Consider the following 15,905-nt stretch of genomic DNA (forward strand, 5'->3'; position numbering starts at 1 on the left):
GGCGGTCTCTCAGAAGCAGTGCACCATCCAGAGTATAAAGCAAACGATGTACACCATTTCGAGACTCAAGAAGAGCTTGGTCCCCTACGACGACAAACGCTATCTCGTGGATGCCGTACACTCCTTCCCTTATGGGAGCTGCGAATACGGTAAGCTTTCCTAGTGTTTTGACGCGTATAGGATTACGATAGTACTCCCTCTTTGTGCAGCACCGGAAAACCCGGAAGAGAGACCGTCGACGTCAGGCATCGAGTAACCGCGGAACAAAGAGCTGCACGCGCATGTAATCGAGAATAAAAGTTCTAGTCGAGACATCCCTCTCTCTCTCTCTCTCTCGCAGACAGGAGCAGCACGGGACATCGTGGCAGTGTGGTAGCGGAATGGGTGTACGAAAAGAATGACCATTCCGTCATCGTGCTGACGCAGTGACCCGCGCAATGACGGCGCTCGGATGAAGATACCCCATATCCTTTCTCTTGAGGCAAGTCAGGGAGGGTGCAGGCATCTATCGACCAAGTCCTTTGTATGTATTCAATAAAGATGTTTCAGTGAAAGAACACACAGAGTCTCGTCAAAGTTATTCGGACTGTTTAATGCGTTGCATGTCAATAACCAAGCGGTATTTCAATAAATCAGTGACGAAGTTGACGATGTAGACTGCTTGCAAATGTCGCTGCTTCCGCAGGGCGTGCTTAATATGAGCGATGGCACGAGCGAGAAGGTCCACGATGTCTGCAGCGATGTAGTTGAATTCTGCGTTGGCCAAGCTCACAAATTCGCTCATCAGTCCCAGGGTCCGTCAGGAACCGTTATGCAGACGTTCTTGTAACGGGCGTAAATTCGACGCACCATCTCCTGCAGCGGCCCCGGCGAGATCTCTCCTATATTGCCAAAGCCTACCATGTCTATCACGTAGCGAAAAGCAGTGATGACGAGCTCGTTGCGGGGACTTTCGCCGTTGAAACATTCCTTCTCCACTTCTTCCCAAGAAGCGTGGGTACGGGAACAATTTTGTAAAGAGTGGTAGCTGAACATCTTCACGTAGTGATGACGCGAGCGCGGTGCGCGCTGCCTTTATAGAGATAAACGCGCGCGCAAAGAACGGAGAATGAAAGCGAAACTGAAAAGCCACCCGTCGCCGCTAGGAGCGCGCGCGCGCGCAGCAGAGAGCCGAAACCGAAAACACCCGCGGCCGGCGCAGGGGGCGCTAGCAGCGCGCGCGCGCGCATGCGCGGACGGGTGGAGCAGAGGGCGCGCGCGCGTCGCCTCTCTCAGTTTCTCTCGGACCGTCGCGGAAGACGGACGTGCGCTCCGCGCGCTCGCTCAGTTGCTGGCTGGATCTCGTAGGGAGCAGACGTATGTTCTCCGCGCTCGCTCAGTTTCTGCCTGGAAGTTGCCGCGGGGGAAAAGGTGAGTGATTTGACGCGCTCCTTTTCTCGTATGTTTGCCGTGTTTAGCGGTGACCGCGCTCGTGTTAAGCCTTTTCTCGCATGTTTAGACTTGTTTTGCGGTGTCCAAGCCCTATTGTTTCAGGTTGACCTTGTCTAGAGGAGCATTAGTGGAAAAAAACTGTGTAGCCCTGAGACAATAGGATGCCGTTACGACCAATGAGAACGGCCTGCAGGGGGCGCAAGGATTCACTTCTCTCTTGGACACTGACGGGTCTCGACACGCAAATTCTGCTCCTGGCGTTGGCCGTCAGTGGAAGAGCGTAGCTTAGGTGGGGTTCTGTCTGCCTCTGATGGCGTGCGGATGTGTGGTTCGTCACTGGTGAATGGTGTTCGACGATGCAGGTGGATTTTGTGACGAGCGGATTTACAATGAGGGAATGCTGTGAACGGGAAAAATGATGGTGAGTGCCTTTTTCACTCTGTTCAAGTGTTTGTTTTCCTCTGTTGCCCAGCAGTCGTACGAATTTGTCCTGATATGCCCCGATATGCATGCTTTCCTTTGTTGACGCTTAGTATTTTTTTCTTTTTTGACAAGGAACATTGTCGTCTTGACGATAGTGCTGCCCCGAGTTCTGCGCGCGTTGATTTGTTGAGTGCCTAGTCCTCTTATTAGCCATTGATGGAGTTACATGTTAGGATGTTTTGTTCTTTTGCAAGTCTCATTTAGTAAGACTTTGGAATTCCTACGATCAGTTTTCATGCCCCGATATGCATGCTTTCCTTTGTTGACGCTTAGTATTTTTTTCTTTTTTGACAAGGAACATTGTCGTCTTGACGATAGTGCTGCCCCGAGTTCTGCGCGCGTTGATTTGTTGAGTGCCTAGTCCTCTTATTAGCCATTGATGGAGTTACATGTTAGGATGTTTTGTTCTTTTGCAAGTCTCATTTAGTAAGACTTTGGAATTCCTACGATCAGTTTTCATGCATGGTGCTCTTCTGCAATAGTTTCCTATGCAATCGTTATAGAAGAATAAAGGAAATAATCTTGGGATAGTGATTCAATAAATAATAGGTCCCCTGTCTAGAGCGCACGCGTCCTTGAGCCACGCAGGTGCATGATGACGTCATACCGTGGCTTCACTGCAGATTGACCAAAGGAGCATTAGTGGAAAAAAACAGTGTAGCCCTGAGACAATAGGATGATGTCTGGACCAATGAGAACTGCCAGCAGGGGGCGCAGGAATGCTCTTCTCACTTAGCCTCACGACCAATGAGAACGGCCAGCAGGGGGCGCAGGAATGCTCTTCTCTCTTAGCCTCTCGCAGGTGGCGGTAGGAGCGCGCAGAGGGCGCTACGAGCGCGCGCATGCGTAGCACCCGTAGAGTGGCGCTTACGTCAGTCCACCTCTGGCTCTCGTTGGGAAAAGACGTGCGGTCGTTCGCTCCGTCGTCACTTGATCCCTGGCTGTCGACGAGAGCAGTCGCATCGGTCTGCGCTCCTGCTGTGGTGAGGTGATTTGTTGCGTAACTAATGCTTTCGTCAACTTTGTTCCCGCTTTGTTTGCGATTTTCGTGCCAGTGCTGGTTGCTGTTGTCCGGGCATTCCCGCCATTTTCTATCATCTTCTGCCTTGGGACCGGGAGTAGCGCTGGCGTGATTCTTAATAATTTTGTTGTGAGATTAGTTGAGAAAGTAACCGCTAGGGGGTGCAGCTGCGGGGCTTTATACAGGACAAAAAAGCATTACGAGTCAGTTTCTGCCTGCCTCTCGGATGGAGCAGTCGCATGGTTCTGCGCTCCTGTTCTGGTGGGCTCATTTGTTGTGTAACTAATTGTTTTTTCTTGTTAGCTAATGATGGTTTGCATACTCTTGCTTTCCCAGCCTCTGTATTACGAGTGTTTTTCTCCTTGCATGTCCAGAGCTGTCCTAACTTGCCCAGACATGCCATGATGACGTCACAGCTGACGTCACAGGATGTCCGGAACTTGTGGTCATAGCTGGGATGCTTTGCAACCTGCCTCTGTGCTCCGTCGCCCGGCGATGGTCAGCGGCCTTTCCGGGCCGCTTCCTTCAAGATGGCGTCGTTGATCTTCAACTAAACTCCTTCTCTCCAAACCTGCCTCTGTGCTCCGTCGCCCAGCGACGGTCAGCGGCCGTTCCGGGCCGCTTTCTTCAAGATGACATCGTTGATCTTCAACTAAACTCCTTCTCTCCACTCTATCTCTATCTTTTTATTTTATTTGCTACCTATTTTTTTATTTTTTATCAGCTCAACTAGCCCACAACTCACACAGTGGTCTGGACACGTCCTAGATGCGCCCCAATTAGTGTAATGACTCCCTGAATGATCCTGATTAATGTGGGGGGTCCCAATTAGCTCTAATTGCTCATTAATGGCGTCCAGACGAAGATGTGAGTTGTGGGCCAGTTGAGCTGATCCCATACTACTCTCAGCAGACGTTGACTGGCGACCACTTCAGTTTGTCCAGGCAATGACTGGGGTACGCTTCTGCGATTTGTGCGGAGTTTTGCCGAGAAACCTGCACCTCCTTGAATGCACCCATGGATTCTGCCATCACTGCTTCAACCAGCTGCTTGTGAAACCCTGCAAGTGCCCGTTTGACAAACGTCGCTTCACAGCCAGAGAGGTGCAAACCTTCGAGTTCACCGAGAGCGAACTGTTGCAGTTCGAAGTCCACTGCTGGAACTACGCCGACGGCTGCGATTTTGTAGGTGATTACCTCTCAATGACATGTCATTTTCTCAACGACTGCTCTCGGCATTCAGTTGGCTGTCCTCGTTGCAAGTACAGAGTTCGTCGCAGTGAAATCCTTGAGCACAACAGCACAGAATGCAAGCGTTCGTGTGCTGAACAAGGAATGAACAAGTCTCACGCCAAGGACTTCGTAGCAGACGATATTGTTCGAGTAAGCCAAGATATGCAGCGAAGAGTGATATCGTTCTGCAACGATCAGGAGACCCTGCAAAATAAAGCGAACGCTTTATCCTCAAGTATCAAATGCTTAGGAAAGAAGCTGCTACAGGTGAAAAAGGTCGCGGAAAACGCTGTCAATGCGTGCAACGTACAGAAACAAGATGCACTTCGTGCCGTTCAGGTCAGTGTCTCAGGGGACGAGAGAAAAGTGACCAACAAAAATTTAAGTCATGTCGGAGTATCAAACCCTGCGGCAGCGAAAGGGGAGGAGGAGGAGGAAACAGCGGGTGGTGTGACTGGACCACGTGGTCTGGACAGACCAAGAAGCACAAGAAGACGAAAAGGACTAAGAAGTAAAAGGCAACGGTAAAGCGTCTGATAAACAGGGCAGGGCAGATGTCATCTCGACACGCAATGACGTATTCATTGGGTGTACGTTGGACCCTTCGCGCTTCTTCGTGTTTCTGTAAACCCCGTATTCGTTGTACCAGTTTCGTATAAACTGGAAGGTGCTCCCCACGTGCTCCAGGTGCTGCTCCTGGTCGCGTCGCTTTCCGTCCCGTTAAACTGATGTAGCCGAAAGAGACACACAGCTAATTCCAAATCAAAAATTCATCGGCGTCGTACAAGCCGTGCCCAGTATTTTGTTCGTCGTTATTTTTAACAGTAACTAGTTTTTAAATTGTGGTGGACCTGCATCAAGCAATGGGACAGAAATGTACGTTGACTCGTTCATGGCGTAATATACGCTGTCCTCGCAACTGCAACTCAGTCTCTCTTATTTCGTGTGCAAGTTGTTGCAAGTTGTGTTAAAGTTGCCCTTCGAACAAGTACTCAGTTATATTGCTGTAAAAAGCAGGAGAAAATCTTCACCATTGTCCACTTGTGCAATGCCACTACTGACTGACATTGTTTTTGATTATAAATCAACCTCGTTACAAGATTTAGTGCCCAAAAAATATAAATTCTATGAGCGAACGTCCACGAATTTTCCAAGCAACCCGCACAGCTGCATGGTTTCCGATTGGCCAAGCCCTCTCCCCATTCAACGTCTGAACACTGCTCTGTAGTTGGACGTCTGTCGGCAGCAAATGCCACACGCATTGCAGATTGCGCGCCTTAATTGTGAGCGACAGTGTCGTCGTCATCACCTCCGTGGACTCATCACCACGACCATCGTGGCAGCAACGCGTAACGGTCTGCCTGAGTACTAGCTCCTCCCTTTGGAGCGTCGTTATCTGGCATGTAAGATAGTGTCTGTGTAAAAGGGGCTGCCTCCATAGGGAGTTCTATTGCTTGATGACAATACACACTAGCTCCTAGCCGCCCTAGCGCGTAAAAGCCACGAGGGCCGCGCAAGCCCGGAGTTCATCGGGCATCGTCGACGAGAACCCTTAATTCGGCCCTGTGCCACCCAACAGCCGCAATAAACAAAATGGGTATTGCCTTCCTTCCACTCGCCTGCTGATTCTGGCTTGACGAGTACGTCACCGGGATCACGGCTTTTACTGCCGCCGTCCATCGGCGACCAAGTGGGCCACGTCGTCTTCCGGTTTTTGCCTTACACCCTATGGCGTCACACTTCTCAGAACTAGAAGTTAATTTTACGATTCGTCCGCTTTACACGGAGAAATAATATTCTGCGAGTGTGAGATAACAATAATACAGTGTGAGATACGTGGATACTTCGGTGCTGCAGACGTGCCTATCCCATGGGCGATGAATCCGTACAGGATGAACAATTGCCTTACATTCAGCTGTCCACCCAGAGTTCATTCCATTTGGAAACGGTGCCAACTACTGGACGTGTATATCCCGTGCTCCATTTGTACGCCATTGTACGCCCCGGCCTACGTTTTTGTACACGTAGATGCAAAAGGGAAGGCGATTTGCCGTCCCCATAGGCGCGTCCGCCTGCACGGATCTACGGGGGTGGGGGATGGACACCCCATCAATTCCAGACTTGAACATAAGGTTCGGTGGACCAATCCCGGCATGCACGCGGCACTTGTCCAAAGCGCCCCCCCCCCCCCCACCTCGCGAAAACCCTAGATCCGCCCCTGCGTGTCCGTATTCGAAGATGCATAAGAAAATGAGGATTAAAGGGGTTGAGGCACTTTCATATAGTTACATCATGGACGCGTTGTATTACACGCCAGAACACAGACGAAAAAAAAAAAAAATAGTCTTCTACGTGTCGTACTTAGCGAGATACAGGCCCTCCAACGCACTCCAGAGCTACGCGCAGACGTCACATTTCGTTCATTCCCATTGGCAGCAGTAAGCACGTGACTCCTCGTGCGCTGCCCCAATGGCGGCGGTGAGGGCCGTGATGTGTGAGCTGCATGAGTGTCGGTATCCGCGATGCCTATTTTCTCCGTTTCTACTACCCTCGTCGCTGTGAAAGTTTCAATGCACGTTCACATCGGTGCAAGTCACCGTTTCTTTTTTTTTTTTTTTTAATGTGTAATGTTTATCTGGGATAACCTGGGATGACCTGTCGATACCCCTTTAAGCAGGACGAATACGAACATGGTCCCTGTGCGTCTCCGTGCGTTGTCAGACTTCGTTCGTGTCCGCCTTCGTGTCCGCACTGTCGGGCCTTTCCTTATTGATCTATGCCACCGTGTTTTTAACAATTCTTTCCGCATGCACCTTTTTTTGCTACAGTGCTCGCTATAGTGAGAGGTTCATTGCAGCCTTATAGTTTTTTTACTTTCCTATCGTATTACCGCGAATAATTTGTATTAATCGGCTTTGACAGTAATTATTGTTCATATGGCCGGTTGGGTAAGCCTGATTGTTTCATGATGTTTGAAGAGTTCAATACTGTATTGTCCGGACAGTAGGAATAGAGCTGCCACAGTGGCGCTATAACGTGATGTACTCACTAGTCCTTACGCCAAAATTAAGTGAAGCTGTGCTATCTTCACAAGTGGGCTTCAACAGACAACTTTCCATTCACTCTGGTCTGCTCCTTCGTGTTATTCCGTGTTCCCCCAATCTGTACCGCTGCACCACTCCTCACAAACTCAAGGGGATGTTCCAAGGTATATCTAAACTGGTAGCGAAAATAAGTGAAAATACTAAATCAGACCCATCGGCAAGGCTACCATCATAAGGCGCGAGCGATCCTAGGTGTTGACAGTAGAGGTACGATCGTAAACACAAAAACTTTAGAACGCGGGCATGGGTTGTGTGCGCACCAATAGGTTATTCATAATCTCAATGTAGAAAAACCTTTTTGTTGCCCCACTCGTGCACTTTTACGAAATCATCTTAGCACCCGAGTACATTTCCGTATCCTGCTCCTTTACGCATGTATCACAGTGGGCGTGTTTATCCATGCATCTGTGTATCCGTGCCGTGTGTCCGTGCATTGTAATGCGGAGTTCGTACACTTTTTGGGTTAAACAGGAAGCGACGTTCGCATTTCGGAGCTGTAGGCTAAGATTAACACGTGTACACTGATGAATACAATGCACCCCTGTTAATGACCCCGCGAAAAAAGAAAAAAAAACAATTCGCGGGACGAGCGGCCATGATAGCGTGAGTGTTAGCAGGAATCAGCTGTGCACCAACGATGTCATGTTTTGTTGCAATGGCCACCCACTGAATAAATGCAAACGTCTAATCACTGCGTGTACGTATTGCTCTAGGTGAGAAATGGAGCTTAAGTGAACCTTCCTAGTTTCTGTGTGATCATCACGGTGCCCTTCTGTTTGGAGTTGTCAATATATGTGATAACTATATGTGTTTCGATAAAGTAAATTCAATTTTTCGTACTGATGGCTTGCTGTGATTGATTTGCAATACGAAAAAAGTACTATTTCTTCCGTCTGTAGAGGCATTTTAAATAGACATTTTCCCAGTCTTTCTCCAGCTTTCGGTTCACAGCAATACAACCTAGTAGTTGTTCGAAGGACTACATAATGCACACGGAATGAAAGAGGCTGAGTTGCAGGTAAGAAAACAACTGATATAATACCAGACAAGGGTGCGCGTACACTTCTGTACACGCCGACTATAATTTAGAGCTAGCTATCAGCAAAATACTGGGTTGCTGAGTACTCTTACGAATGCGGCGCCAATGAATTTTCGACATAGAAATCACTGCGAAGTGGAGATGACGAAAGGAACCACAATGTTACACTAAATGTCCCAACTCTTCAGCTGGGGGCCCACCCGCCGTGGAGGAAACGAAACGGCTCACCAGTTCTCGTAAGCCGAGGTTGCGGCTACTGCAACTCAAGCGGGAGGGAAAGTGACGTCGTCTAGGATAAGCGGAAGAAAGCGACCATCTTCCAGGTTAGACGAAACTGGCGCGACCAAATTATGCTGTTTACAAAAACATGAATAATGCACAATGTGTTCCAAAGAGTCCATCGATATCTGTCGAGATGATATCTGCCCCCGAGCTGACAGGGCCCTATTTATCAGACTCGATATTACTACCTATTATTACTTCTTCGTATTTTTCTTCTTCTTCGTAGTTTGTCCAGACGCCCCACGCGCTGCTTTCTGCTCCTCCACTTCTTCTGCTCCTCGCTGCCGCAGCATTTGATACCATTTTGTTGGTCACTTCTCTCTTGTCCCCTGAGACACAAACCTGAAGAGCACGAAGTGCTCTTTGCTCCTGTATGTTTCACCGCATTGACAGCATTTTCCACGGCCTTTTTCAGCTGTAGCAGCTTCTTCCCTAAGCATGTGATGCTTGACGATAAAGCGGTTGCTTTATTTTGCAAGGCCTCATGATCGTTACGCTGCATTTCTTGGCTCACTCGAACAATATCGTCTGCTACGAAGTCATTGATGTGAGAAGTGTCCATTTCTTCTTCAGCACGTGAATCCTTGCATTTTCTGGTGCTGTGCTCAAGGATTTCACTGCGAGGAGCTTTGTACTTGCAACGAGGACAGCCAACTGAATGCCGAGAGCAGTCGTTGAGAAAATTTGATGCCATTGAGAGAAAATTGCAACCGTCGGCGTATTTCCAGCAGTGGACTTCAAACTGCAACAGTTCGCTCTCGGTGAACTCGAAGGTTTGCACCTCTCTGGCTGTGAAGCGACGTTTGTCAAACGGGCACTTGCAGGGGACTGCAAGCAGCTGGTTGAAGCAGTGATGGCAAAATCCATGGGTGCATTCAAGGAGGTGCAGGTTTCTTGGCAAAAATACGCAAAATCGCAAAAGCGTACTCCAGTCATTACCTGGACAAACTGAAGTGGTCCCCAGTCAACGTCTGCTGAGAATCCTGTAAGCACGGTTACGCTGGGCATGACGGCCGGAGTGAGTCTGGGTTATCCTCCTGGGAAGACTTCTGACTGCAGTGCAGCAAGGCAGCTATCATGTGCCAGAGATTCCACTTGTGGCAGCTGTCACGTGGCCGTGATGCTGTTGGCTCCAGAATTTTACAATCGACTGACGCCTCCTCCTCGTTTTTGGTTAACCGTCGGTACTGCATTTCACCGCTAGGACAGTGACATTGTGTTGCGGGCAGGATCATTCGATAAATATGCGTCAGTAGTACGATAAATATGACAGTTTCTCGACTGTACACACTTTATTTTTAATGATGTTTCATTGCGGCAGGCAATACTCTGAACAGAGTGCAGAACAGTACGCAGGCGGTTTAGTGCGACTCCGTGACAGAGCTGGGCGACGACGCTTTCACGACGTATGGGGGCTGGGACGTGGGCACTCCGTACGATATTTTGCAACGCCACTTCTGGTCGTGTTGTGGTGTTGTGGTGGTGGTTGGAAGGGTACCTGTGCACGAAAAAAAAAAGACCCCTTCCAACCACAACTACAATACCGCAACACGATCACAAGTGGCGTTGCAAACTATCGTATCGCATATTTATCGAATATCGCATATTTATCGAATGATCCTGACTGCAACGCAATGTCAGTGTCCTAGTGGTGAAATGCGGTACCGACGGTTAACCAAAAACGAGGAGGAGGCGTCAGCCGATTGAAGAATTCTGAAGGCAACAGCATCACGGCCTCGTGACAGCTGCAACAAGTGGAATCTCTGTCAGATGATAGCTGCCTTGCTGCACTGCGTCCAGAAGGCTTCCCAGAAGGATAGCCCGGACTCACTCTGGCCATCATGCCCAGCGGAACCGTACTTACAGGATTCTCAGCAGATGTTGACTGGCGACCACTTCAGTTTGTCCAGGCAATGACTGGGGTACGCTTCTGCGATTTGTGCGGAGTTTTGCCGAGAAACCTGCACCTCCTTGAATGCACCCATGGATTCTGCCATCACTGCTTCAACCAGCTGCTTGTGAAACCCTGCAAGAGCCCGTTTGACAAACGTCGCTTCACAGCCAGAGAGGTGCAAACCTTCGAGTTCACCGAGAGCGAACTGTTGCAGTTCGAAGTCCACTGCTGGAACTACGCCGACGGTTGCGATTTTGTAGGTGATTACCTCTCAATGACATCTCATTTTCTCAACGACTGCTCTCGGCATTCAGTTGGCTGTCCTCGTTGCAAGTACAGAGTTCGTCGCAGTGAAATCCTTGAGCACAACAGCACAGAATGCAAGGGTCCGTCTGCTGAACAAGGAATGAACATGTCTCACGCCAAGGACTTCGTAGCAGACGATATTGTTCGAGTAAGCCAAGATATGCAGCGTAGCGTGATATCGTTCTGCAACCATCAGGAGACCTTGCAAAATAAAGTGAACGCTTTATCCTCAAGTATCAAATGCTTAGGAAAGAAGCTGCTACAGGTGAAAAAGGTCGCGGAAAACGCTGTCAATGCGTGCAACGTACAGAAACAAGATGCACTTCGTGCCGTTCAGGTCAGTGTCTCAGGGGACGAGAGAAAAGTGACCAACAAAATTTTAAGTCATGTCGGAGTATCAAATCCTGCTGCAACGAAAGGGGAGGAGGAGGAGGAAACAGCGGGTGGTGTGACTGGACCACGTGGTCTGGACAGACCAAGAAGCACAAGAAGAAGAAAAGGACGAAGAAGTAATAGGCAACGGTAAAGTGTCTGATAAACAGGACAGGGCAGATGTCATCTCGACAGGCATTGACCGATTCATTGGGTGTACGTTGGACCCTTCGCGCTTCTTCGTGTTTCTGTAAACCCCGTATTCGTTGTACCAGTTTCGTATAAACTGCAAGGTGCTCTCCACGTGCTCCAGATGCTGCTCCTGGTCACGTCGCTTTCCGTCCCGCTAAACTTATGTAGCCGCAAATGACACACAGCTAATTCCAAATCAAAAATTCGTCGGCGTCGTACAAGCCGGGCCCAGTATTTTGTTCGTCGTTATTTTTAACAGGAACTAGTTTTTAAATTGTGGTGGACCTGCATCAAGCAATGGGACAGAAATGTACGTTGACTCGTTCATGGTGTAATATACGCTGTCCTCGCAACTGCAACTCAGTCTCTCTTATTTCGTGTGCATTGTGTTAAAGTTGCCCTTCGAACAAGTACTCAGTTATATTGCTGTAAAAAGCAGGAGAAAATCTTCACCGTTGTCCACTTGTGCAAGGCCACTACAGACCGACATTATTTTTGATTATAAATCAACCTCGTTACAAGATTTAGTGGCCAAAAAATATAAATACTGTGAGCGAACGTCCACGAATTTTCCAAGCAACCCGCACAGCTGCATGGTTTCCGGTTGGCCAAGCCCTCTCCCCATTCAACGTCTGAACACTGCTCTGTAGTTGGACGTCTGTCGGCAGCTGTGGTAAGGAGATGGAAATGCCACACGCATTGCAGATTGCGCGCCTTAATTGTGAGCGACAGTGTCGTCGCCATCACCTCCGTGGACCCATCACCACGATCATCGTGGCAGCAACGCGTAACGGGCTGCCTGAGTACTAGCTCCTCCTTTTGGAGCGTTGTTATCTGGTATGTAAGATAGTGTCTATGTAAAAGGGGCTGCCTCCATAGGTAGTTCTATTGCTTGATGACAATACACACTAGCTCCTAGCCGCCCTAGCGCGTAAAAGCCACGAGCGCCGCGACGAGGCCCGGAGTTCATCGGGCATCGTCGACGAGAACCCTTAATTCGGCCCTGTACCACCCAAAAGCCGCAATAAACAAAATGTGTATTGCCTTCCTTCAACTCGCCTGCTGATTCTGGCTCGTCGAGTACGTCATCGGGACCACGGCTTTTACTGCCGCCGTCCATCGGCGCGACCAAGTGGGACACATCCTCTTCCGGTTTTTGCCTCACACCCTATTGCATCGTACTTCTCAAAACTAGAAATTAATTTTACGATTCGTCCGCTTTACACAGAGAAATAATATTCTGTGAGTGCGAGATAACAATACAGTGTGAGATACGTGGATACTTCGGTGCTGCAGACGTGCCTAGCCCATGGGCGATGAATCCGTACAGGATGAACAATTGCCTTACATTCAGCTGTCCACCCAGAGTTCATTCGATTTGTAAACGGTGCCAACTACTGGACGTGTATATCCCGTGCTCCATTTGCACGCCGTTGTACGCCCCGGCCTACGTTTTTGTACACGTAGATGCAAGAGGGAAGGTGATTTGCCGTCCCCATAGGCGCGTCCGCCTGCACGGATCTAGGGGGTGGGGGATGGACACCCCTTCAATTCCAGACTTGAACATAAGGTTCGGTGGACCAATCCCGGCATGCACGTGGCACTTGTCCAAAGCGCCTCCCACCCCCCACCCCCCACCTCGCGGAAACCCTAGATCCGCCCCTGTGTGTCCGTATACGAAGATGTATAAGAAAATGGGGATTAAAGAGGTTGAGGCACTTTCATATCATTACATCATGGACGCGTTGTATTACACGCCAGAACACAGACGAAAAAAAAAAAGAATTAGTCTTCTACGTGTCGTACTTAGCGAGATACAGGCCCTCCAACGCACTCCAGAGCAACGCGCAGACGTCACATTTCGTTCATTCCCATTGGCAGCAGTAAGCACGTGACTCCTCGTGCGCTGCCCCAATGGCGGCGGTGAGGGCCGTGATGTGTGAGCTGCATGAGTGTCGGTATCCGCGATGCCTATTTTCTCCGTTTCTACTACCCTCGTCGCTGTGAAAGTTTCAATGCACGTTCACATCGGTGCAAGTCACCGTTTCTTTTTTTTTTTTTTAATGTGTAATGTTTATCTGGGATAACCTGGGATGACCTGTCGATACCCCTTTAAGCAGGACGAATACGAACATGGTCCCTGTGCGTCTCCGTGCGTTGTCAGACTTCGTTCGTGTCCGCCTTCGTGTCCGCACTGTCGGGCCTTTCCTTATTGATCTATGCCACCGTGTTTTTAACAATTCTTTCCGCATGCACCTTTTTTTGCTACAGTGCTCGCTATAGTGAGAGGTTCATTGCAGCCTTATAGTTTTTTTACTTTCCTATCGTATTACCGCGAATAATTTGTATTAATCGGCTTTGACAGTAATTATTGTTCATATGGCCGGTTGGGTAAGCCTGATTGTTTCATGATGTTTGAAGAGTTCAATACTGTATTGTCCGGACAGTAGGAATAGAGCTGCCACAGTGGCGCTATAACGTGATGTACTCACTAGTCCTTACGCCAAAATTAAGTGAAGCTGTGCTATCTTCACAAGTGGGCTTCAACAGACAACTTTCCATTCACTCTGGTCTGCTCCTTCGTGTTATTCCGTGTTCCCCCAATCTGTACCGCTGCACCACTCCTCACAAACTCAAGGGGATGTTCCAAGGTATATCTAAACTGGTAGCGAAAATAAGTGAAAATACTAAATCAGACCCATCGGCAAGGCTACCATCATAAGGCGCGAGCGATCCTAGGTGTTGACAGTAGAGGTACGATCGTAAACACAAAAACTTTAGAACGCGGGCATGGGTTGTGTGCGCACCAATATGTTATTCATAATCTCAATGTAGAAAAATTTTTTGTTGCCCCACTCGTGCACTTTTACGAAATCATCTTAGCACCCGAGTACATTTCCGTATCCTGCTCCTTTACGCATGTATCACAGTGGGCGTGTTTATCCATGCATCTGTGTATCCGTGCCGTGTGCCCGTGCATTGTAATGCGGAGTTCGTACACTTTTTGGGTTAAACAGGAAGCGACGTTCGCATTTCGGAGCTGTAGGCTAAGATTAACACGTGTACACTGATGAATACAGTGCACCCCTGTTAATGACCCCGCGAAAAAAAAAAAAAAAAATTCGCGGGACGAGCGGTTATGATAGCATGAGTGTTAGCAGGGATCAGCTGTGCACCAACGATGTCATGTTTTGTTGCAATGGCCACCCACTGAATAAATGCAAACGTCTAATCACTGCGTGTACGTATTGCTCTAGGTGAGAAATGGAGCTTAAGTGAACCTTCCTAGTTTCTGTGTGATCATCACGGTGCCCTTCTGTTTGGAGTTGTCAATATATGTGATAACTATATGTGTTTCGACAAAGTAAATTAAATTTTTCGTACTGATGGTTTTGCTGTGATTGATTTGCAATACGAAAAAAGTACTATTTCCTCCGTCTGTAGAGGCATTTTAAGTAGACATTTTCCCAGTCTTTCTCCAGCTTTCGGTTCACAGCAATACAACCTAGTAGTTGTTCGAAGGACTACATAATGCACACGGAATGAAAGAGGCTGAGTTGCAGGTAAGAAAACAACTTATATAATACCAGACAAGGGTGCGCGTATACTTCTGTACACGCCGACAATAATTTAGAGCTAGCTATCAGCAAAATACTGGGTTGCTGAGTACTCTTACGAATGCGACGCCAATGAATTTTCGACATAGAAATCACTGCGAAGTGGAGATGACGAAAGGAACCACAATGTTACACTAAACGTCCCAACTCTTCAGCTGGGGGTCCACCCGCCGTGGAGGAAACGAAACGGCTCACCAGGTCTCGTAAGCCGAGGTTGCGGCTACTGCAACTCAAGCGGGAGGGAAAGTGACGTCGTCTAGGATAAGCGGAAGAAAGCGACCATCTTGCAGGTTATACGAAACTGGCGCAACCAAATTATGCTGTTTACAAAAACACGAAGAATGCACAATGTGTTCCAAAGAGTCCATCGATATCTGTCCAGATGATATCTGCCCCCGAACTGACAGGACCCTATTTATCAGACTGGATATTACTACCTATTATTACTTCTTCGTATTTTCTTCTTCTTCGTGTGCTTCTTCGTAGTTTGTCCAGACGCCCCACCCGCTGCTTTCTGCTCCTCCACTTCTTCTGCTCCTCGCTGCCGCAGCATTTGATACTCCGACATGACTTAACATTTTCTTGGTCACTTCTCTCTTTTCCCCAGAGACACAAACCTGAAGAGCACGAAGTGCTCTTTGCTCCTGTATGTTTCACGCATTGACAGCATTTTCCACGGCCTTTTTCAGCTGTAGCAGCTTCTTCCCTAAGCATGTGATGCTTGACGATAAAGCGTTTGCTTTATTTTGCAAGGCCTCATGATCGTTACGCTGCATTTCTTGGCTCACTCGAACAATATCGTCTGCTACGAAGTCATTGATGTGAGAAGTGTCCATTTCTTCTTCAGCACCTGAATCCTTGCATTTTGTGGTGCTGTGCTCAAGGATTTTACTGCGAAGAGCTTTGTACTTGCAACGAGGACAGCCAACTGA

General features: G+C 48.6%; 2 long non-coding RNA genes across 6 annotated transcripts; both read left to right on the forward strand.

Annotated features, from left to right (window-relative positions):
- The first annotated feature begins 1,273 nt into the window (after positions 1-1,273).
- On the forward strand, positions 1,274-7,962 carry LOC135391860 (uncharacterized). 5 transcript variants are annotated; one of them, XR_010422129.1, is made up of 3 exons: positions 1,274-1,720; positions 1,794-2,897; positions 3,310-7,962. It is a non-coding gene; the product is annotated as an uncharacterized LOC135391860 (long non-coding RNA). The 5 variants fall into 5 exon arrangements; XR_010422127.1 differs by having other exon boundaries at positions 1,794-1,852; positions 2,707-7,962; XR_010422128.1 differs by having other exon boundaries at positions 1,794-1,852.
- A 2,300-nt stretch (positions 7,963-10,262) lies between these two features.
- Positions 10,263-11,715, forward strand: LOC135391857 (uncharacterized). Its single transcript, XR_010422124.1, has 2 exons — positions 10,263-10,742; positions 10,801-11,715. It is a non-coding gene; the product is annotated as an uncharacterized LOC135391857 (long non-coding RNA).
- The last annotated feature ends 4,190 nt before the right edge of the window (positions 11,716-15,905 follow it).

Source organism: Ornithodoros turicata, chromosome 4, assembly GCF_037126465.1.
Source record: "Ornithodoros turicata isolate Travis chromosome 4, ASM3712646v1, whole genome shotgun sequence".
In the NCBI taxonomy this organism is placed as follows: Eukaryota; Metazoa; Arthropoda; class Arachnida; order Ixodida; family Argasidae; genus Ornithodoros; species Ornithodoros turicata.